Source organism: Telopea speciosissima, chromosome 7 (assembly GCF_018873765.1).
Source record: "Telopea speciosissima isolate NSW1024214 ecotype Mountain lineage chromosome 7, Tspe_v1, whole genome shotgun sequence".
In the NCBI taxonomy this organism is placed as follows: Eukaryota; Viridiplantae; Streptophyta; class Magnoliopsida; order Proteales; family Proteaceae; genus Telopea; species Telopea speciosissima.
The window spans coordinates 42,621,225-42,645,990 of NC_057922.1; positions in this window are offsets into that span (position 1 = coordinate 42,621,225).

The window sequence follows — 24,766 nt, forward strand, 5'->3', positions numbered from 1 at the left end:
TTTCACAAAATACTAAAACCTAAGAGGGTATTTATGAACCCAAAGGGGAAGTGAATTATTCCATTTCCTTGGTTGTTCCTGCTACAAGTTTAACAGCAAAATTTTTTCTGAGCTATAAATTTCCTCAACTCAGCCAGTCTAGAGTCTAGACCTTAGTTAGTAAATATGCATATTATACACGTAATGAACGTTTAATTGAAAAAAAATGTATTTTCCCGTATATATGCATTTATTAGAAATATCATGTTTTTTTTCAAAAACGTCATATTATATGTGTATTTATCTGTTTTAAATTTATTATACGCTTTATTTAAGTTTACTTTGTTTTGTATTAAAAAAGTTTTAAAGAATAAAACACCCAAATCCCTTGCCCTTCGAGAAGGAGGATTTATAGCGGACTCGGTGAAGGAGGAGATTTGCAACGGCAACCGCAAGAGAGAGATTCAGCCGACTTGGTGAAGGAGGAGGGGATTTGCAGTGGTAGACGCAACAGAGATCCGATGGACTCAGTGAAGGACAACTGGAGGATGGGATTTGCAGTGGAAGAGAGAGAGAGAGAGAGAAAGAGAGAGAGAGATGAAACCTTAGTTATAGAGAAACCAATTGAGATTGCTGGATGAACTTCACCAAAACTTAAGAGTTGCAGGGGAAGTTATGGAGAAAAATTAACCCACGCAAGGGACAAGGCTCTAGAGGGTTCTGCTATTTTTTATTTTGAATAAAGACAAGTTGATGTGACTTCTTGGAACGAACAATGGATTCTCTGTGGCTTTGCTTAGCACGGTTTTAGACTTTTAGTGCATGGTATTGGAATGGTATCAGTCAACTCGGAAAGTGATACGGTATTGGTAGGATCGGTCATATCGGACAAAATTATCCCTAATCCTCCTTTAGTAATAGGTATTTTCTGCCGTTTTATATCTTGTCTATACCGTGTCACTGATATGGTATCAGAATTGATAAGGTACAAAATTATTGGACGATCCAATACTGATACCTACAACCATGTTTAGCCTTTGTGTTCTGAGAACCTCTGATGCAATGGAGTGTATTGTTGGTAAAAATCCAACGCAATGGGCCTCTCATTTGGGTAGATTTGAAAACATTTGAGGTCCTCTCCCATGTGTGCCTATGTGAAAATAATTTTTCTATGTATAATTATTTTGTTTACGATTGATTTCAACCATTACAGGAAGTTTTTACAGCTATAAATTTCAATTATGTGTATTGTATGTAAATATCTATTCATATTTTTGTTTTAAGAAGAAAAACATATTAAACATGTATCGTATTATTGCCGTATGCATTTCATTGCACTGAATTTTTGAAAAATATTATTGGTGTCTCATTCATTTTAATACATGTTCGTATCCATATCCGAACTTACTAAGGTTTAGACATTGCGTTTTATCACCCGACGATGATGACAACAGGACAATCATGATCTCGGCATTGTAGACACTGTATTTTTTACATATTGGGAGAATCTCTCGAAGATGATGATCAAAAACCAACTACCTCATACAATGATCGAAAGATGAAGATTACCAATTACCAGTACCCCCCCCCCCCAACCCAAAACTTTCCGGATGAAGTCAAGACTCGTAAGATAGCCTTTTTTTAACCATCTTTGACATGTGCATAAAATTTCATCCAAATTTGGCTCCATTTACAAACATAACCGTTTTGCCCTTGATAAGGTCTACAAACCCCTTGATTTGGGCTCTTCGATAGCTTTATTTGGCTATTTTAAGCTCACACGTGTATTTTCGTGAAAATTCCATACTATTTGGACCATGATCATAATGAAATACCATTTAACGGATTCCTCAATTTTCTTGTCACTTTTTGGTAAAATCTAAGCCACAGCAACCGTATGGATGACAAGCACTCGGAGAGAGCTTTGCGGAATGCGGAAACATGCAGCACGTCAAATCAATCACATCGATCGAAAGTTAATAATAATAATAATAATATCTTGAGCCGACCCAGACCAAGCCATAAGGCCAGCCCATGCGCCCATACGCAGGGGCATGGCCGGCCATGCTTATGTCATGCCCACGACCTCGTCCCGTCTCATCGCATAGCGCCTACAACCTCGTCCCGTCCCATCGGCATGCCTGCAACTTCATCTTGTTCCATCGTTGCACGTGACACCAACTCCAATCCCATCGGCCCACGCCGCATGCGCCCAGGTCCGTCGCACCGACCCCTATTCCATCTGAGCCCATGCCCCCAAGGGCCTTTCAGACATTTTATCGAACAAGGTTTAGGCTATAAATAACCCCTCATTCGGAGGCCTTAGAAGAGGCATTTTTGGACGAAATTTGGAGAACTAGCTCATTGAACCCCTCTTTCCAATGGTGCATTGAACCCGTCACAAGTTCCTCCTATAGCCTGGAATAATTACCATACTAACCCTATCTTGTGTTGTTTTGACACTTGAAGCATCGCCTTCCAAACCGCTTTCAATGGTCGTAGCAGCAGATTTTGGCAAACCAAACATGCAGACACTGAACCAAGACTCTCCCACACATCAAGGGTAAGTTTGGTATTTTTCTCATTTTTTATATTTTCTTTTACATAGTGCAAAACTATTTGTTTGATATATATATGTTTTTTTTGGTGAAGTTTTATAATAAGTCCTATTTTAAAAATAATTAGAGGTTCCAAAAAAATTCTGAAAATTTTATATGTGATACACTTAGATATCATCAAACTCTTAGCACATTAACACACATGTTAGTACACTCAAACACACATCACGCAATAATTTTCATATCAAAAACATATATCATATAAATAGAACCTTCTAGGTCCAGTATATTAAAATATAAAAAGGATGTACAAAGAAAGCCAACCATACCTGGAATTAAAAAGAAAAAAAACATGAATCTACATTTACTGTGAAGCCATTAGAAGAGAACCATGGAACACAAAAAATTTGTGTTAAGGGACCATATTCGGCATTGCCATTGGTAGACAACTCAAGACAAAAAAGAAAGGGAGACTAAAAAGTTTAGAAACAAATATCAAATTACATCAATCAAGAAAAATGAAAACGAAGTCTCTCCTCAAAGTCCTGATAAGATCCTAGGGAAAATAACAATGACTCTGAGCCCATGAAACGAAGCTTGAAGCATTGCACTTTTCTTTGTTAGAATCCGCAACCGAATTTACCTCCTTATAACAATGTGTATGTGTTATCCTCCAGCCGGTAAATTGAGTCAAGGTAAGGCTTCAGATACTTTCATTGTTGCTAAAATTTCCAAGGAATAGAGTGATTTCTAATTGTAGAAAGGAATCAGTTTCAACCCATAAACACGGGATATTTCTACTTCTAGCCAACTCAACACCAATGAAAAAATCATATAACTCAACCAAAAAAAAAAAAAAAGACTAAACCCCGATGTAGGTGGATAAACATCCCATAGGGACCCCTTATTGGTTGTGTTACGTCAGGAAATCATTGATTGGTCCTTCGAGTGCCGCGACCTGCAAAAGGACGTCAGTGACAAAGGAGAACCGGTGTAGTTTTGGCCTAGGACTCTCCGATGCCTAAGTTAGATCTCTCTTAGCAACAGATGAATTACTGGAATTCAAGATAAATAATGGGTTAGAATACCTGAGTATTTATAGTTGAGTATGGCAATATGGAGAGTCCCTATTGGTGATAAGTATTCTTTGTGGAAGAGTCTATCATGTAATAGGGTGTTTCTTTATGAGGCGTAGAGTCTCGGTAGGAAAGAGGTTCCCTAACAGATAGATATGCGTGTTCTTCACGTGTTAGATAACGATCCTTGATGTATGAGTCCAGATAGGATCACATCTATTACATCCACACTCGGATTTGCTATTTAATTATAGTTTCTCTTGTGACATGTAGATACTACTGCCGTGTACGTTGGGGAACTGTTTTACTTGTGGTCAAGCCCAGCTACAAGATTATTGACCAGTTCACAGGTCTACCTGTCGAAGAGAGGTTCCTCAACTGACAGTGGGGGAGATTTGTCGATGGTGATTTCGTCGACCACCCTCCTAGCATGAGTCCCTGGAGTGAAGAGTACCGAAAAGTGTTTCCTGTGTCCCCCCATTTAGACACCTCACTCAGCAATGAGCTTAGCATTGTGGTCGGGAAACTCTTCGGGATCATAAAGGACACGTCGTGACGGTTGAGGGGTAAGATACTGCCCTGACCAAAGCCCGACAACTTTTCTTGTGTTTCTGCCCTTATAGCAGCAACGGAGTCACGGACGGACTCACAAGACTGGTTCTGTTCGTGGATCCATCCGTGTTGTTTTAGGCTTCTAAGTGTTTTCCTTGTGTGGGACCCACACCCCGTGCCCCGAACATTATTCCTGAGGCCCCAGACAAGGTGGACCCCACCCTTGGTCTTCTTGATTTGTGCATGTGCGATATAGGTGGGCTCACTAGCCTATGGTGGCATTTAAATGAGAATGACTCTAAGGGCCCCATGCCAAACAAGCCCTAAGTGGGAGCATTTGTTATAAATGCACAGCCCAACCATTTATTGGCTCTTTCATTTCTCCTACCAACCTAAAATCGTTGAAGGCTGGGCAGGCTTCGAAGGAGGTGATTGGAGGAAGGTTGGAGGTGGAATCTATTCATTGGCTCATCAAGTAGGTGAGTACTCTCCCCCTCTCCCTCTCTTTCCATTTCAAACTTGGCAAATCCTTCCCTAATCAGTTTAGCTTAGAGTTTCCTTTTGGAAATCCAATATTTCTCTCTTTGGTTCCCAAATGGAGACCTACTTCTCTCTCTCTCTTATTGTTGTTCATGACTTTTATGGCTTGAGCTATTGCTCAATGCCTTAAGACCTAAATCTGGGATTGGGAAACCTTGGAGGTGGTTCCAAATCCCTTAAATCCGGTAAGGCCCAGGTTGGGCTAGGTGCTTTGGACTAATGAAGCTTGAGACTCACCTCCCTAACCCTAGGAACCATGTGGTCTCAAGAATGGAAGACTGGAGTTGAAAATCCTTTCAAACCTCGGAAAGAGACTCGACGGATCCATCATCGTGGTTTCGTCCGTCGATCCGTTCTGTATAATCTGGTTGACTGGATGGGACGGAGCCAGGAACGGATTCACCTGGTAGTTTCGCCCGTAGTTCCGTTCACTCTCGGGAATGTCTCAGGGTCCAAACGGATGCACGAATGGATTCACCTGGAGGTTCCGTCCGTGAATTCATCTCACCTATTTTCACTAAATGCCTGAATGGAGCCAGGAACGGACTCACTTGGCTGCCTCCGTCCCTGCATCCATCCGTGCTGTCTTGACTTAAACCTCAAATTTACTGTTGGGACCCATCATGGGACCCACCTATACTCTTCTAACACTAATCTCACGCATCCCCAAACTTCATAACCTGTACAGGAGTACGTGTACCGAGGTAAATCTTATTAAACACCCCAAGCAACAATCAAACAACTGGTGAGTGGGTTTTTGGTAACGTTTGGGTTTGTTATATATATATATCATATAATTGCTTTTATGCTTGCATTCATTATGAACATGTTGCATCCTTGCATATGAACTATATTGGTTACGAATGGATGTGATGTGGATATATTTACTTTACATTATTGCATCGGGCTATGGTGCCGGGTATGCCGGTGTCGAAACCCCAAAAATGCTTATGAGGTATCTTGATTGCCATCTTGCCTTGTATGCGTTGTGCCGTACTGATACCCGGGTACTAGATGGAATGGGATGTTGATGCACTCGAAATACCTCTCGGGACGATAGGACTTGCATGTAGTATATCTGCGGCTAGGATTCACTTCCCTATGCTACGACCCTTACCAACAGGGGTTTAGGTGTTGGGTGATCGGGGCTCCTTGTTGCCTGTGGGGGAGAGAGGCCAGGTCAGGGATGACCACTGATCATCGGGGTCCGCCACTGGGTAGCCTTAGTGGCTTTGACCGGCGTAGGCTCCCTGGTGATAATAAAGGTTTCATTGTGGCGATAAGTTAAGTGACCCACAGTGTCTCTAGAGTTATCATAGTAGCATATACCTCCGACTTAGACTATGTGTTAGGTGGAAAATCTATTAACATTGCATTCATCATAGACTATATGTAATTATGTGTTTGTGCATTCCCCTCCCCCTCACTGGCTCAGTGGAGCTAACCCCCTGTGTACACACTCTTTTAGATTTTGATGCAAATGGTGTATACCTGGCTGATCTTAAGGCCCAGCCAGCGGATTATGATGGTATCGGCATGGAGGAACCTGAGGCTGTGTTGGAGGAACACGGTGACGGATGCCCCCGTGACGATTATGCCTACGGGCCGTGATGTTGTTGGGGATTGTCCCCCCTTTTTATTCTTTTGGGGCTTTGTGCCCATTATGAACATTTATTTGTAATACTTTATATTCTTTTGAGTAGTTATGTCATAGTTAGTCGGCAAACAGTGTTAAACTATTATTGTATCACTTAGCCAGCTGAACATATAGTAACTGCTATTTAAGTCACTTTCGCTTGTAATTACTCTATTTTTTATATGGAATTACCCTTCCTTTTTTTATAAATCGTGATTATTATGTTTGACCTTGACTATTAACTATGGACTGGGACATTGTGTCAGTGATCCTGGTAGGAAAGGGAATGATGCGTGTCATCCTAGTCATCCCTTGACTGTGCTTTATTCCTATCTTGGAATGGGGGGGTGACAGCATGGTATCAGAGTGAGATGCTCTGCACCAGACATAGTCTAGCAAGGACTCTTGATTTACTCTACACAATAGGGTTTAAGTTAAAAGGTTTCAACGAAAATAATTGGAATGTGTGTAACATATAGGAGAAGAGTAGCTAAGGTAGAATCTGAGAACAATAGCAATATAATAGAGACAATAGTAAAATTAAAGAGCATATATATATGTATCATCAATCTACGCCCAATTGTTCTTACTTACTCAACCTCCCTTGGAGGTGAGTATATTACTTACAACCTAAAAAGGAATTCCAAAAGTTACAACTGGGCACCACAATTTCTTACTTGAACAAAAAAACGGGAAAAAAAAGAAAGAAAGCAAAGTTAAACTTAAAACATTGTTTTTGAAACAACCATCTAAAACAACACCAAAGAAAGAGAATGCATAACAACTCCTGCATCCCTAGGGCCTAGTCCCCTATCTCCTCATCACTATCTTCATCCTCTTCATCATTGCCTTCATAATACAAGTAGGCGTTGATGTCGTGGATGTCCTTCTCTACCCTCTCAAAGCGGCGATCATATGAAGCAAATTGTACTTGTATGCCCGCGAACCCCTGCACCATGTCTGAGTTGAGCTGGGTCATGTTGGTGTTCAGCTGTCCAAGGGTATCCAGGACAACACTCATGTTAAAGGTCCCCGAACTTGAAGCTTCAGTAAAAAACTGCACTGGTGCTTCCTCCTCATCATCACTCTCTTCCTCACTCTCATCCCCCTCCGGGTCGACAGGCTATCCATCACTGAATGTATCATATGGATTGCGCATCCGAGCTAGGGCATTGTGCCCAAGTGGTTCCTCAAAGCTCTCTAATGCTGCCTCATCATCAAGGTTGACCCAAAAATGCTGGAATATACGGGTGAGTAGCCTCTCGTAGGGCAGAGTCTTCTTCTTGCGAGACTTAAACAAGACTTGCTCTATGTGCCTGAGGATGGCATAGGGTAGACACACCTGAACACCCTCATAAGGGAGTAGCCTAGGGTAGCAGCCATAAGTGAGGGCTCGGTGTTGTGGCCCCTGACCGGGACAAGGTTGGTCTTAGCCAACATAGTCAAGACCCGCTGTGTTACACCCACACCCGAAATATATCATAATACCCCTGGTCAAATTAGACTTTGAACAACAGGTAATGCCACGGTGGCAATGGTCAACACCTGTGACCTTGAACTTTAAATTACTATTATAAGTGTCCCCTTGAAGTCCTGATAGTACGGGTCAAAGCCCCATAAGTTTCCTTGAGGTTTGGGCCCTGACAACAGCAACGAAGTCACGAACGGACTCACTAGATTGGTTCCGTTAGTGGATCCGTCCATACTGATTCTTGCCCTTTTAAAGTATTTTTGTGTGGGACCCACATCCCCGTGTCCCAGACACCATAACTAGACCTTCGGATAAGATGGACTCCCACCCTTACCATCAATTGGTTAGTTGGGCCATGAAAGTGGGCCCACAAGACTTAATTCAAATAAATGATAGATTCTTTTACTTAGCTTGAAGTAAACAAGCCCTAGAATTAATGTGTCCTTTATGAGACTTAGGGCAAACCCAAAAATGACCTAACTAAATAGACTAATTAGATGGTGACCCTGGCCAAACAAGCTCTGAGGTTAAATTAAACCCAAAAGACTATCTTGTGTCTTAGAGACACTTAGGCAAACAGGCCCTAAAGCCTCTTTTAGTCCTTAAAAGATGGGGCTTAACCCCATATTCTCCCATCTCTCCCCCTCCAAGCCAAACTGTGGAGGAGAAGAGACAAGGAAGAAGAAGAAGAAGTAGGAAGAGGAATGGGAGGGGAAAGGAAGAAGAAGAAGGCATGCCAAAGGGGTTTGGCTGCCCTACCTTCCCTCCTCCTGTTGTTCGATCAAGGCTTGAAGAAAAGAAGAAAAATGGAAGAAGGAGGAAGAAGATGGTGGATCTTCAAGGCTGCCTAGGGTTGGGATTGGAGCTCCACTCACCAAGGTATGCTCTATCTCTTGGTACCTCCCTCTTCGCCATTTACACTTTTGATTTAAAGTAGAATCCTTGAGTTTGAGCTAACCTAGGGTTCCATTTGGGACTCAAGGTGAGGCTTAGCCCTTAAATGGGGCCCTAATAGTGAAGACCAACCCTTGATGTAGGTTCCTATTAACCATTTTGCAGCCATTATTGTTGATTCCTTGGTTTTAAACCACCAAACCCTACCTTTGGACCAAATGGAGCCAAACCCTTATGTGATCTTGGATCCATGAGGTAAGCCTAGGTTCTAGTGACCCTAGGGAGACCTAGGACACCCCCTCCATGACCCTGAGTGTCATGTGAACTCCAGGTTCCAAGTTGGAGGGGAAAACCCTAAGAAATCTCGGAAAGAACTCCAACAGACGCATGAACGGAGTCACCATCGTGGTTCCATCCGACAGTCCATCTAGTGTATCCTAGTGACTGGGATCAAATGGATGCAGGAATAGATTTACTCTGTTGCCTCTGTCCGTGGTTCTGTTCCCTATGGGGAATGTCTCAGGGAACGAACGGATGCAGGGACGGATTCATAAGGTGGTTCCGTCCATGGTTCCGTTCGCTCTTAGGTATGTCTCAGGGTTCGAACGGATGCAGGTGGAAGTTTCATCTTGGATCCGTCCCTCGTGTTTTGACCTTTTGGCCTGAACGGAGTCTGGGATGGACTCACCCTGTTGCTTCTATCCATGAGTCCGTCCGTGCTGTCTTGGTTGAAACTTGATTTTAACTTTGGGGGCATAACATAGGACCCCTCTATACATCTTTTGACGTTTGCTCTTGCATTTTTAGGCTACCCAACTCGATGGATAGCTAGTGCACTAGTGAGATTCATGTCAACCACGTCGGGTGACACCCGAGTTCGGTGAGTGGGTTTTGGGTGATTTGTTTGGGCTTGGATATATATTAAACAATCATTATCATGCTATTATATGAATTATAAGCATCTTGTGCATTGCATTATTTATATCGAATGTGAACTGCCATGAATGTGATGTGATAATGTTCCCACTATTGTATCGGGTTATGGTGTCGGTGCACTGGTACCGAAACCCCAAAAATAAGTTATGAAAATTATTAATTGTCATCCTGATTTGTATACGTCACGCCGTACTGGTACCCGGGTACTAGATGGAATGGGACGTTGATGTACCCGGAATACCTCTCGGGATGATAGGACTTGCATGTAGTGTATCTGTGGCTAGGATTCTTGCTCCCTTATGCTACGACCCTTACCAATAGGGGTTTATGTGTTGGATAGTTTGAGCACCTATTGCCTGTGGGGGAGAGAGGCCAGGTTAGGGGTAGTGATGGCTATCGGGGTCTGCCACTGGGTGGTGTGATGGCTTCTACCGGCGTAGACTCCCTTGTGATAACTGAGGTTTCATTGTGGCGATAAGTTAAGTGACCCACAGTATCTCCTGAGTTATCACAGTAACATACACTTAACTTAGGATTATGTGCTAGGTGAAAAAATGACTCTAACATTAGCATGCATCATGAACTGTTTGAAATTGCATGTTTGTGTGTATGTGCATTCCCCTTTGCTCTCTCACTAGCTTGTAGAGCTAACCCCATTGCGCAACCCCTTTTAGTTGATATGCATGTAATTTCTTGATGAGCACCTATGGATGCGAATCAAGTGGAGTCGGTGGCTGGAACTTGGATGTCGATGTACACCCAAGAATGGTGCCCTAGTGGCGTGATTTAATTATTTATTTATGTATTCATCTTCATTCATGTATAAACTTTATGTGTAAGAATACGGAGATAAATGGATGGATACAAGATATTGTAATTGTATTATGTGTTATCACTACATAATCGATGCTCTATATTTACATGATTTAAATGAATTTTGCTTCCACTAACTCTGTAATTAGAACGATTTTTCCATTAGATACGTGCTCTGATGTTATCATGACTTGATAACAGGGTGGACTGTAGCTTGGGACATTGTATCTATGATCCTGGTAGTATTGGGATGACACCTGTCGTCCCAGTCACCCCCTTTTTCTTGTAAAATATCTTTTATTGGGAGAAATGATGCTCTGTATCGACCACAGTCTGGCGTAACCTCTTAATTCGTTCTCTACAATTAGGTTCTAAATTAAAAGCCTCAAGAGCATAAATAATTGTATGCAGACATAGGAGAAAACTGATTGTAGTGAAATTGAGAACCTAGAAGATAATAGGCAAGTATGGAATTTAGGACTTAAAACATAAACTGTTATGTGATAACCGTGATACTATTTTGTTAGGTCCTAAGTGAGTGATAAATAGTAAATCGAATATAACAACCCACAATTATCAAAATGATCCAAATGAGGGAATAGGTATATATATATAAAACCAAATCCAACTGTCAAATTGTTCCTAAATTCCTCCCTTGAAGGTAATTGTATCCTTCCTAGTTCAAAATACATACTTCCATCACCACCAAACTTTCCAAACCAAATTGATAAAAAAAGAGAGAGAAGAAAATAGAGCAATAAAAGTAAAAAGAAGAAAAAGGGTAAAACAGTTCCAACAACATCCAACTTCAGACAAGTAAAGAAAGATTCCAATAAAAAACAACTGTACTTCTGAGGGAGAATGGGTTAGTCCTCCATGCCGTCACAGTCATCAGTCCTCTCACTACCACCATAGAAGAGGAAGGTGTTGATATCATTCAACTCCTTCTCTACTCTCTCGAGACGCTGACCCTGAGAAGAGAACTACTTCTTAACCTCTTCAAAACCCTCCATCATCCTCAGGTTCATCCGCTTGATGGCTAACAGAACATCACTTCCACCTCCCTCTCGAGCACTCGAAGTCCCTGTAGCATGTGGTTCGGATCCCATGAACTCTATGTCATCATCCTCCTCTTCGATCTCTCTGGGCCCTCCACCCTCACCATATTTGATCGGCTCCCCGAAACTGTCGTAGTTACAGTACAACCCCATCCTCTATATGGCATTAAACCCAAAAGGCCCCTCGGAGCTTGTTTCTTTGGGTTCATGGTCGAGGTCTATCCCAAAGTGTAGGAAAATTTGGGTGAGCAGTCTACTATATGGCAAGGTGTTCTTACAGCGAGGATTTGCCACCGCATGGGCTATGTGCTGAACGATCACATATGGAAGGCATGTCTGCTAACCAGTGTAAAAAGAGTACGCCAATGCTGCTACCATCAAAGGAGGCTGGGTGCTGTGTCCTTTGGAGGGAGCCAAGTTAGTCTTGGCAATGAAAGTAAGAACCTACTGAGAAGGGGGAACCCTTGTAAGATCTTTATTTTCATCAGACTTGTTATTGGTGAGTGCCTTGAACAACTTCTAATTGTTTGCAGGAGATAGACTTCTGTTAGGATCGCTGCCTAGTGCATAAAAGACCCTATCCCCTTCTGCAGAAATATCCAAAAGTGTCCCTAACTCCACCTCATTGAAGGCAATAGTGACCCCCTTCACAAAAGAGGTCAACCTAACACCTTCTCCATCCTCTTTGACTAGCACCAAATTGGAATAAAACTCCCTAACCAATGTGGGATATAGTAAAAATCGGGGTGGGTTAGCATGCTGCTCCACTTCAGCTTGCCAAATCTGATGCCCACCTTGAAGGCAATCAACTCCTCCACTACCATATCCCTCTCCACCAAAATCTTTCTGTTATGAAGGTGTTCGGAAAATTTCCTCGGTCTCCGCCGATATAAACCTCCCCACATTGAAGGCGATAGGGGGAGCTGGCACTATGGCTAAATCATTTTGCCTGCGAGGAGCCATGGGTATTTCTTACACACAAGAGACCACCCAAAAGACAACAATAATTGAGCCAAACTGGAATAAATAAGATCAGATTGGCGAGTATAATTATAGATGCAAATGCCTAGGTTGTATGGAAATTATTGGATGAGAAGGATTACACAATGAGAAGATAAGACATGATTACCATTGGAAATATGATTAAATTGGGGAGAAGAGACAAGATTTATATATATATAAAATCTATATGAAATCCCTAGGGCATAAACATGAAGGGATGAAATCAATAGGGACAGTTTATACTTTTGCCTACCCTACATCCCCAAATCAAATATCAAACAAGTAAATGGAGTTAATGAGAACCCCAACAAGAGACAAGGATTGATTATCATAAAGTAAAAGGGGAAGGGATGAGTTTCAAATTCAATACGGACAACCACACGAACAAGTGAGCATGCTTGAGGATGTGTCAATGGAATTATTTTCTATGAAATTCTAGGGCATATAATGGATTAGTCATGCCTTTGAGGTTTTTTCCAAAGTAGTGAGGATTTGAGAATTTTATCCCAACCAATACCTAGAAACAATTGAAGTAATTCAACAAAAAATGGCAAACTTGACAATTAATCTCAAGATTTCCTCAAAAAGAATTTTAAATTCAATAAAAGACATGACATGCATATAAAATTTACTAAAATAGTGTCATTGATCGATTAGGGCATAAATCAATCAAAAACCCTAGCCCCAATAGAGTCTTTGCATGGGTTTGGCATTTACATGGATTGGAAGAACAAACAGTAAGATAAATGTACATGCAAATCCCTAATGATCTTGCCCTTTGAGCAAAGAGGAATTAGAACCGAAAAACCCTAGGGAAGAAGGGCGAGGAAAAGAGAGAAAGGAAGGGAGAAACAGGGAGAGAACCTTACCTTGAGTCGGAGGAGATCGATCTTAGGGTATTGGCTCACCAAAATCACCAAGGAGGGGCAAGGAATGCTCGAACAAAAGTCCCTTAGAGAGCTTTTGCCCTACGGTTGTGTTCTTCCCTTTTGGAGCCAAAATGAGTTTGAAAAACTCGTGGCTCTGTTTTTATAAAATTTTTCAAATGGACGCACAAACGGATCCGCCATCGTGATTCTGTCCGTGAATCCGCCCAGCACAAAATTATAAATTTTCGTCTCTAGAACTACACGGAACATCGAACGGATCCACCATCGTGAGTCCATCCATAGTTCTGTTCGTTTCGGTATTTTTACCAAACCCAACTTTTTGAAAACGGATGAATGAATGGATTCATATTATGTAATCTGTCTGTTAATCCGCCCTGCCTATTTTCTGATGGAGCCAAGAACGGACTCACAACATTGATTCTGTCTGTGAGTCCATCCATTTTCATTTAGGATTTTGAGCCCAAATTTGTGAGACCTTGTGGCCACACCTATATGTGATGATTATGTGCCTATACTCTAGTTATACACCCATGTTGTTTAACCCATTCATGATTATTGTTTAATCTAATTGAATGTTATGATGTTGAAATGTTAGGGCCTGCGCCAACTGGCCAAGCCAGTAAGAAATGGCAGGCATTAGTACACGCTATGGCTCCCCTCTTATGTGAGAGAAGGAGAGTTACCCTTGAAGATGAAAATCCTTAAGCCCCATGAATGATTGAAACTAAGCAGTTAGCAGGACCAAACCTATATGGAGTGGGAACCCTAATGAGAGTACCAAATACAAACTTGTGGCAAGACAAAGCAAGAAGGGTACGACTTAATGTCGAACTCGTATTTTAGACGACTTAGTCTAAACGACTAATGGAGACCTTGAACAAGTAAAAGTCATTCAAGACATCTCATAGGCTAGGGATAACTCAAATTGTAAGTTTTGCTTGGTCCATCCAAATTTTTATTTAGACCCATAGATGGAGTCTCAAGTCGTGTTTAGACTTTCCAAATGACTTAGTGTACCGTACCTAAGACTTGCCCACCCTTATGAATTAACCTTGATGGTGGATACATTCATAGGGATGTAAATATATTTATTGAGTTTATTTTGTACTTATGTATGTGTGATGGCTTAAATGTTTAACTATGATGGCTTTCATGTAATTACTAATGTGACCTTGCCCAGACCTTGATCAAGTTGATTGTAGGTTAGTGGGCAATGAATTGACAATGACTGGATAGGTTAATTATTAAGACCTACTTAAAAAGAATGGCTTAGACCGAAACTGGTAAAAAGGTTGTTTTGTTCTCGAAAGAGGACCATTGTAGGCTTTCTCTGATGGGTTGATCGAGTTGTAAATTATGAGATGGTGAAGGCTGAAACTAAAGGATGTAACAAGACCTTCTCCAACAATAGATATGAATGGGGGAATGGATCACCAAATGCGTTCCCTCCATACTGGGAGTGAACAATAGGAGATTCCATCAATATTTTAAATCATTCTAAAGTTGGGATAGGTAATGAAATAACCCGAAGTGAAAGCATTCAGAATATGAACCCTGTGTTAAGGACTAGATGAAGTTAAATCTTGTAACTTAATGGTGACTAGAGTGTAATACCGACCTGATCTGGAAGATCTAAGGAACCTTCTGTTCCTTGTGGCTTAACTTTGTATTTGAGACCCTGTTTTCCCTGATATATCTTAATCATCGACCTTTAACGCAGTTGAGTGGGGGTTACTGTGAACCTCACCTCCTATAGTAATGCGACCCTATAAGGAAGAGGAATTGTAAGTCCTGACTTGCCGTGTCATATAGGCACTGCCCCACCTTGACCGGACCCTTAACTAAGTCCGTGTAGTGGGAGACTGGAAGTGTTGTTATTTAACAGTCCTCACCCATTGAGACCTTAGATGCGTCAAATTTTGGGGACAAAATTTTTAATAAGGTTAAGGGAATGTTACACCCGCACCCGAAATATATCCTAATACCCCGGGTCAAATTAGACTTTTAACAACGGGTAATGCTACGGTGGCAATGGTCAACACCTGTGACCTTGAACTTTAAATTACTATTATAGGTGTCCCTTTGAAGTCCTGAGAGTACGGGTCAAAGTCCCACAACTTTCCTTGAGGTTTGGGCCCTAACAGTAGCAACGGAGTCCCGAATGGACTCACTAGATTGGTTCCGTTCGTGGATCCATCCGTAATGTTTCTGGACTCCCACCCTTACCATCAATTGGTTAGTTGGGCCATGAAAGTGGGCCCACAAGACTTAATTTAAATAAATAATAGATTCTTTTACTTAGCTGGAACCAAACAAGCCCTAGAATTAATGTGTCCTTTATGAGACTTAGGGCAAACCCAAACATGACCTAACTAGATAGACTAATTAGGTGGAGACCTTGGCCAAACAGGCCCTAAGGTTCAATTAAACCCAAAAGACTATCTTGTGTCTTAGAGACACTTCAGGAAACAGACCCTAAGGCCTCTTTTAGTCCTTAAAAGATAGGGCTTAACCCCATATTCTCCCTTCTCTCCCCGTCCAAGCCAAACCGTGGTGGAGAAGAGGCAAGGGAGAAGAAGAAGAAGAAGTAGGAAGAGGAATAGGAGGGGAAAGGAAGAAGATGGAAGGCATGCCAAAGGGGTTTGGCTGCCCTACCTTCCCTCCTCCTGTTGTTCAATCAAGGCTTGAAAAAAAGAAGAAAAAGGGAAGAAGGAGGAAGAAGATGGGGGATCTTCAAGGCTGGCTAGGGCTGGGATTGGAGCTCCACTCACCAAGGTATGCTCTATCTCTTGGTACCTCCCTCTTTGCCATTTACCCTTTTGAGTTGAAGTAGATTCCTTGAGTTTGAGCTAACCTAGGGTTCCATTTGGGACTCAAGGTGAGGACTAGCCCTTAAATGGGGCTCTAATAGTTAAGACTAACCCCCTAATGTAGGTTCTTATTAACCATTTTGCAACCATTGTTGCTGATTCCTTGGTTTTAAATCACCAAACCCTACCCTTGGACCAAATGGAGCCAAACCCTTTTGTGATCTTTGATCCATGAGGTAAGCCTAGGTTCTAGTGACCTTAGGGAGACCTAGGACACCCCTCCATGACCCTGAGTGTCATGTGAACTCCAGGTTCCAAGCTGGAGGGGAAAACCCTAAGAAATCTTAGAAAGAACTCTAACGGACGCACGAACGGAGTCACTGTCGTGGTCCCGTCCGACAGTCCGTCCAGTGCATCCCAGTGACTAGGATCGAACGGATGCAGGACCGGATTTACTCAGTTGCCCCCGGCCGTGGTTCCATTCCCTCTCGGGAATGTCTCAGGGAACGAACGGATGCAGGGATGGATTCATAAGGCGGTTTCGTCTGTGGTTTCGTTCGCTCTCAGGTATGTCTCAGGGTTCGAATGAATGCAGGAACAGATCTAGGTAAAAGTTCCGTCGTTGGATCCATCCCTCATGTTTTGACCTTTTGGGGGCATAACATAAGAACCCTCTATACATCTTTTAACATTTGCTCTTGCATTTTTGGGCTACCCAACTCGATGGATAGCTGGTGCACCGGTGAGATTCATGTCAACCACGCCGGGTGACACCTAAGTTTGGTGAGTGGGTTTTTGGGTGATTTGTTTGGGCTTGGATATATATTAAACAATCATTATCATGCTATTATATGAATTATAAGCATCTTGTGCATTGTATTATTTATCTCGAATGTGAACTGCTATAAATGTGATGTGATACTGTTCTCACTATTGTATCGGATTACGGTATCGGGTGTACTAGTACCAGAACCCCAGAAATAAGTCATTAAAATTATTAATTGTCATCCTGATCTGTATGCGCCATGTCGTGCTGGTACCCGGGTACTAGATGGAATGGGACGTTGATGCTCCCGGAATACCTCTTGGGACGATAGGACTTGCATGTAGTATATCTGTGGCTAGGATTCTAGCTCCCTTATGCTATGACCCTTACCAATAGGGGTTTATGTGTTGGATAGTCTGAGCACCTATTGCCTGTGGGGGAGAGAGGCCAAGTCAAGGGTAGTGATGGCTATCAGGGTCTGCCACTGGGTGGTCTGATGGCTTCTACCGGCGTAGGCTCCCTTGTGATAACTGAGGTTTTATTGTGGTGATAAGTTAAGTAACCCACAGTATCTGCTGAGTTATCACAGTAGCATACACTTGACTTAGGATTATGTGCTAGGTGGAAAAATGAATCTAACATTAGCATGCATCATGAACTGTTTGAAATTGCGTATTTGTGTGTGTGTGCATTCCCCTTTGCTCTCTCACTAGCTTGTGGAGCTAACCCCGTTACGCAACCCCTTTTAGTTGATATGCAGGTAATTTTTTGATGAGCACCTATGGATGCGAATCAAGTAGAGCCGGTGGCTTGGACTTGGATGTTGATGTACACCCAAGAATGGTCCCTAGTGGCGTGATTTAATTATTTATTTATGTATTCATCTTCATTCATGTATAAACTTTATGTGTAAAAATACAGAGCAAAATAGATGGATACGGGATATTGTAATTGTATTATATGTTATCACTAAAGAACCGATGCTTTATATTTATCTGATTTAAATAAATTTTGCTTCTGCTAACTCTGCAATTGGAATGATTTATTTCATTGGATACGTGCTCTGATGTTATCATGACTTGATAACAGGGTGGACTGTGGCTCAGGACACTGTATCTGTGATCCTGGTAGTATTGGGATGGCTCCTGTCATCCCAGTTACCCCCTTTTTGTTGTAAAATATCATTTATTGGGATGGGGGCGTGACACGCAGTAACCTACCAAACTTGGTCAAATTCACCCGATACTCATACTTGTCATTGGTCAGTGTAGAGTATAGCTGCTTATACTCTGTATTAGACACATAGGAGAGTGGGTCCCTCCTTGGTGGGTGATAGACTCGATCTCCATTGGAGATCACCCCAAGTATGGTCCCCAGCTCCACTTCATTGAAGGAGATATTTACTCCCTTCACAAAAGTATTGACCCGATGCCTTACCGCGTCCTCTTGGATGACTAACAGGTTGGAGTAGAAGTACCTGACCAGCCTGTGGTAGTAAAGCTTGGGAGGAGACAACATGCTAAACCACCCCAGCCTATCAAATCGCTGTCCCACCTTGAAGGCAACAAGCTCATTAGGGATAGCTTCTCTCCCCACTAGAATCTTCCGGTCATTGTACAGTCTCTCTGCCTCAGCAAACACAAACAAACTAGCATCAGAGGGTGCTGGTGCTGCTACGGGAGTCCTATTTCCCCTTTTCCTGGGAGCCATTTCAATTTACTCACCTACACACAAGTAAAAGAAGACAATACATGTGCTTGGTTACTCTAACTTTTTTTTTTTTTGGTGGTAAGGTTACTCTAACTTCAACCAAAACATAGAGAACATATGCAAATTATAGCAACTTAACAATTTTAGTTAATTTGGGAATTTAGAAACTTGTTAGGGAGTGTAACTCCCTTGAACATGGGTTTAAGGAGAGGATGCCCAATACACCTTTTCATGAAATCGATTCAACAATAATACCCAAGCATAAACAATGCAAATAGCCTGGATATGGGAGTAATAAAAGGGGAGATAAACACATTTAAGCCATAGAACCATATCCTTCCCAAAAACAGCAAGAAATTTGGGAGTTTTCTCCTAACTTCCATTTAGAAATTTGACATTGATGCCAAACAAGTAAGAATACATCTAAATTACAACACATCCATGGAATGTATGAAGAATTAGAACACATTTTCTAGTATGAAATTGATTTGCCCAAAAATAGTAGGGAAATTTCGGTTTTGGGAGGGGTTTACCCAACCCTTTCCCTAATCGATGGAGTAGAGATGATGTGGGATGTTCACAAATTGATTGAGAGCAATAGAATCTGAGGGAAACACTATTCCATTGCCCTTCATGCAACTTAGTACAGTAAAATGAGAAAAGGGAAGAAGAAACCAACAAAAACCTTGGGAAAAACCTAGAAACAGACCCTAGGAGGCCAAGATAGGAAGGAGAACACATACCTTGTGGTAGGAGGCTGGAATCTTAAAGATGAAGGGCCCAAATCCACCAAGTAGGGGTGTAGAAACTTCAAACGGATGAAGGCTAGGGCTCCCCTGCTCTATGCTTCCTCTCTCTCCAAATAATCCAAATGAGTTTTGAAAACTCATGGTTTGTTTTTTTATGAAAATTTCATGAATGGACGAACGAACGGATCCACTATCGTGGTTCCATCCATAAATCCGTCGAGCGTAAAATTTGAGTTTTTTGTTCTTTGAAATGTACGGAACATCGAACGAAACCATGACCAAAGATCCGTCAGTAGTTCTATACAGCTCGGTGTTTTGGCCAAAAATGGGCACCCTAAAAATGGAGCCGTGAACGGATTCACATTGCAAATCTGTCCGTAAGTCCATCCAGCCTATTCTGGCGACGGAGTCACAAACGGAGTTAGAGGAATAGTTTCGTCTGTGAATCCGCCCGCATTCTAAAGGGCATTTGGCCTATTTTTCTGGCTCAGCTCTACCTTTAGGACCTTGGTTCCTCCCCTGTGTGTTGCTACACACATTTTTGTGTAAGTCTTTATACTTGTACCCTCGAGGCACTTTGCATTGCTTCCCCTTGTTTTGTAAGCTAACCTGTACAACATCTTATTTATGACAGATGCTGAAACATGGTCAACACCCGCAACCGGAATCGTTCCCCTCCTAAGGATGATGCCGGTGACATTTTTGAAGAGGCTTTGCCTGTACCGCCTCCAGTTAACACTAATGCGGATGTTGCCGCACTTTTGGGGAACATTTTATGAGATATGCAATGGGAACATCGAGAGACGCAACATGAGCAGCGTACTTTCATGGAGAAAGTGACCACTTAGCTCCAAAATGTTGGTCAAGAAGGGCAACAAGTACCACCCCCGGTGCACGTAGCCCCTGTTCTCACAGCTACTGCCACACCTGCTATTCCTCTTCCGAGACCAGCTGCAGTCGAAGTCCATGTGGTGCAAGTAGTGCCAAATCCACCTCCTTCCCCTCCGGCTGCCCTACAAGTCCAAAATGCAACGCCAGAGTGGGCTGATGCCTCTAAGCTTTTGGAGAAATTCCAAAAGCATCGTCCTCCTTCTTTCTACAAGTTGATTCATGATTCTATCTTTCCAGCCACCTGGATAAGGGATCTGGAGAGAATCTTTGATGTCACGCCCCTATCCCTAGCTTATGTCGTAAGCACAGTCAAGAGGGTGATTAGGATGACACAAGTCACCCCAATTCCTACTAGGATCAACAACACATTGTCCCAAAGCATAGTCATCACCCAAGGACCCACCCAAATAATTACATTTGAGCAAAAAGGAAATAGATATTCCATTCATTGTCAAAGTTATCATAAGCGGAAGCAATATTTATATAAGCAGTTACAGTATGTTCAGGTGACTAAATGATAACGTAATAATTAGTGTTTACCATCGGCTGACCATGACATAACTACTCAGAATATTAATAAGTTACCACAAAAGTGTTTATAACGGGCACAAAGCCCCAAAATAACAAAAGTGGGGACAATCCCCAACAATTTCAGTGCCCATAAGCACAATCATAACAGGGGCAACCATCGTCGTGTTCCTCTGACACATACTCAGGCTCTTTTACACCGATACCATCATACTCTGCCGACTGTACCTCTAAGCCGGCCAAATATCCATCACCTGCATCAAAATCTAAAAGTTGTGTACACAGGGGGGTTAGCTCCACTAAGCCAGTGAGGGGAAAGGGTAGTGCACATACACACAATCACACATAGTCCATGATGCATGCAATGTTAAGTATATTTTTCACCTAACAAACAGTCTAAGTCATGGTATATGCTACTGTGATAACTCAGAAGACACTGAGGGTCACTTATCCTATCGCCCCAGTGAAACCTCAATTATCACGAGGGAGCCTACGCCAGTAGAAGCCATAGCCAGTGGCAGACCCCAATAGCCATCACTACCCCTGACCTGGCCTCTCCCACCTCCACATAAGTCCTAGCCACAGATATACTACATGCAAGTCCTATCATCTTGAGAGGTATTCCGAGTGCATTAACGTCCCATTCCATCTAGTACCCGAGTACCAGCACGGCTCGACGCATAAAGACTAGGATGGCAAACAAAGACTATAATAATACAAATTTTGGGGCTCTGGCACCGGCATACCTGGCACCGTAACCTAATATAATAAAGTAAAGCAACATATCCACATTTTATCAATTCGTATCCAACATAGTTTAATATGCAAGGATGCAACATAGCAAGAATGAATGCAAGCACATAAACCATCGTGTAATCTATATAGTTATACTTCTATATGTATATATCAAGCCCAAACATCACCCAAAGCTCACTCACCGTTTGCTTGCTTGTCTTTCGGGGTGTTTGATAAGGTTTGCCTTAATGCACGCACTCCTGCATGGATTCCAAGGTCTGAGGATGCGTGAAAGTAGTGTTAGAAGTATATAGGTGGGCCCCACAAAGGGTCCCAATAGTGTAATTGAAGTTTGGGTTAAGACAGCAGGGACGAATGAAGGAACAGAGTCAGCCAGGTGAGTCCGATCATGGATCCGTCCAGGCCATACCCAGAAAATACATGGAACAGACTCACGGGCGGATGTGGAACATGAATCCGCTCGTGCATCCATCCAAACCCTGAGACACACTTAAGAGTGACCTGAGCTGTGGGCGGATTCACCTAAGTGGGTCCGCTCGTGGCTCCGCCTAGATCAAACAGCCAAGTTAGGCTGAACGGGCTAACGGGCGGATACACAACAATGAGTCCGATCGTTCATCCGTTGCCATTCCTTTGAAAGCTGCAAAGATCATCACCTCCAGCCCTTCATTCATGGATCAATAAAGGTCCCAGGGTTAAGGAGGTGAGTCCAAACCTTCGTTGGAGGTCCAACTTACAAAGTCCTTTAAGAAATTTAGGGGATTCAAGAGATTTGGATCTTTCTCCAAGGTTCTTCCCAAACCTAGCTAGGTCTCAAATGCTTGAACAACATTAGGTTGTCAAATCCATGACGGCATTAAGGGAAGGGAAATATAGGTCTCAAAGGGGCATTCCAATAGGGTTTAATGGGTTTCCAAGAGAATCCCCAAGCTTGGAATAGATCCCAAGGGATTCCCCAAACTCTGAAATGGAAAAGAGAGGGAGGAAGATGAGGTCATTTACCTCTAGGTTGAATTTATGAATGATTCTCCACCTCCACAGCCCCTCCAAGCTCTCCTCCACCAAAGCCTTCAATGCTCCAAGCCTCTAATGTTTTGGGTAGGTGAATGAAGTAAATGAGGCTTAACAGCTAAGCCTTAGTCTTATATCCAATCCCCCATTTAGGGCCTGTTTGGTTTGGACCTTATGAGTCAAAACTCATTTAAAAGGTCTAACAAGCAAATGGGTCCACCTACATAGCAACCCACAAGCTAAGGAGACCAAGGGTGAGGCCAACCTCGCCTAGTTGACTTGATAGAATGCCCGGGGCATGGGGTGTGGGTCCCACACAAGGAAAACACAAAAGGGCCCGAAACAGCACAGGCGGACTAATGGACGGATACAGTCTTGGTGAGCCTGCTCGTGTGTCCGTTGCTGCTGTAAGGGCAAAAATTTAAGGAAAGTGGTCGGGCTTTGGCCCACACATCAAGGTCAATAAGGGAAAGGTATACTAATATTCACAAGGCAGTACCTTACCCCCGACCGTCACGACATGTCTTTCATGATCCCGAATAGTTTCCCAATCGCAATGTTAAGCTCATCGCCAAAAGAGGCATCTAGGTGTGGGGACACGGGATGCCTTCTGATACCCTTCACTCCGTGGACTCGTGCTAGGAGGATGATCAACGAAATCACCATACAAATCTTCCCCACTAACGGTTAAGGAACCTCTCCTCCACAGGCAGGTCCATGAACTGGTCAATGATCTTGTGGCTCAGTTTGACCACAAGGGAAAACAGCTCACCAGCATACATGGCAGCAGAATCTACACGCCTTAGGAGAGAGAAATTATTATTTAATAGTAAATCCGGGCACGGATGTAACATTTGAGGTGCTGTAGTGTAATGACATCGATAAGATTCGATGTGCCACTTTCCAACTCCGAGGCGACGCTGATGCTTGGTGGCGTTCCTCTAAAGAACATTTCTGGGCTAAGTACCCAAATGCAACATGGGCTCAGTTCACAAAAGCTTTTCTTAAGAATTACTTTTCAGGGAACTTTTGATATAAGAAGGAAGTTGAGTTCATAAGCCTCAGCCAAGGATCCAAGTCGATCCTCAAAAATCAGCAGGCCTTTGAAGAGCATTTCTATTTTGCCCCGGAACACATGAAGGCTACGGAAGTTAAGGCTAGAAGGTTTGAAAGAGGGCTAAGAGCCAACTTGAGTACATCTGTGGTGCTGCTCAAGTACCCTACTTATGCGAAAGTGGTTCAGGCTGCTAAGATGATTGAAGATTAGCAGAGAGAGAACTATAAGGAGGCCATACAAGCTGGCAAGAGGCCAATGTCATCCTATGACTCTAGGGGACCTAACAAGTTCCAGAAGAGAGGGGCCTACATGACTGCAACTCCAATACAGTCCCGTAAGCCTAAGAATGCGTTTGGTTGTGTAAATTTCTGGATGTACCCACAACTTCAGATGTAACATCTATAGATCAAAGTATCTGTGGGTGAATGAATCTAATAGAATAACTATTTGGTTACCCTGATTCTGAAACTTGAATCTACCAGAATAATTGTTTGGTTACCCTGATCCTGAAACTTGAATCTACCAGAATAAGTGTTTGGTTACCTTGATTCTGAAACTTGAATCTACCCAAAATGTGATAAAATGCAATATGAAATAGATTATTTATACTTATTATTTTATAATTTAGTAATAATAAAATATGTTTGAAATGAAAATATAAATATTTAAAAATTTTAATATTTCTACTTAATAATTTAATTTTTGATAAATTACTTAATAATTTTATTATGTGTACACATTTCCTTCCATGCTACCTCTTTAATTAATTATATGAAATTTTAATTATATGATGCGTTGGTAGAATGATTTTAATTATATGATGCCTTGGTTGAATATTTTTTCCGACAACAAAAGAGTTAAATAGAATTCAGTCAAACAAGTTGGTTCACATTTTTGTGTCACTTGATTCAAGTACATAAAACAAAAAAAAGAGGGTCTGACAATGCCACGTGATTTTGTCACATTCTCTTCCTTCCTCCCAAGATCTCGTCCTATTTGTTAATGTTTAGTTTTTTGATAACGTCCAGGATATCCTCCAAATCCTTTGTATGTTTTTGGGAAGCTGATATTTTTCTTTCGACA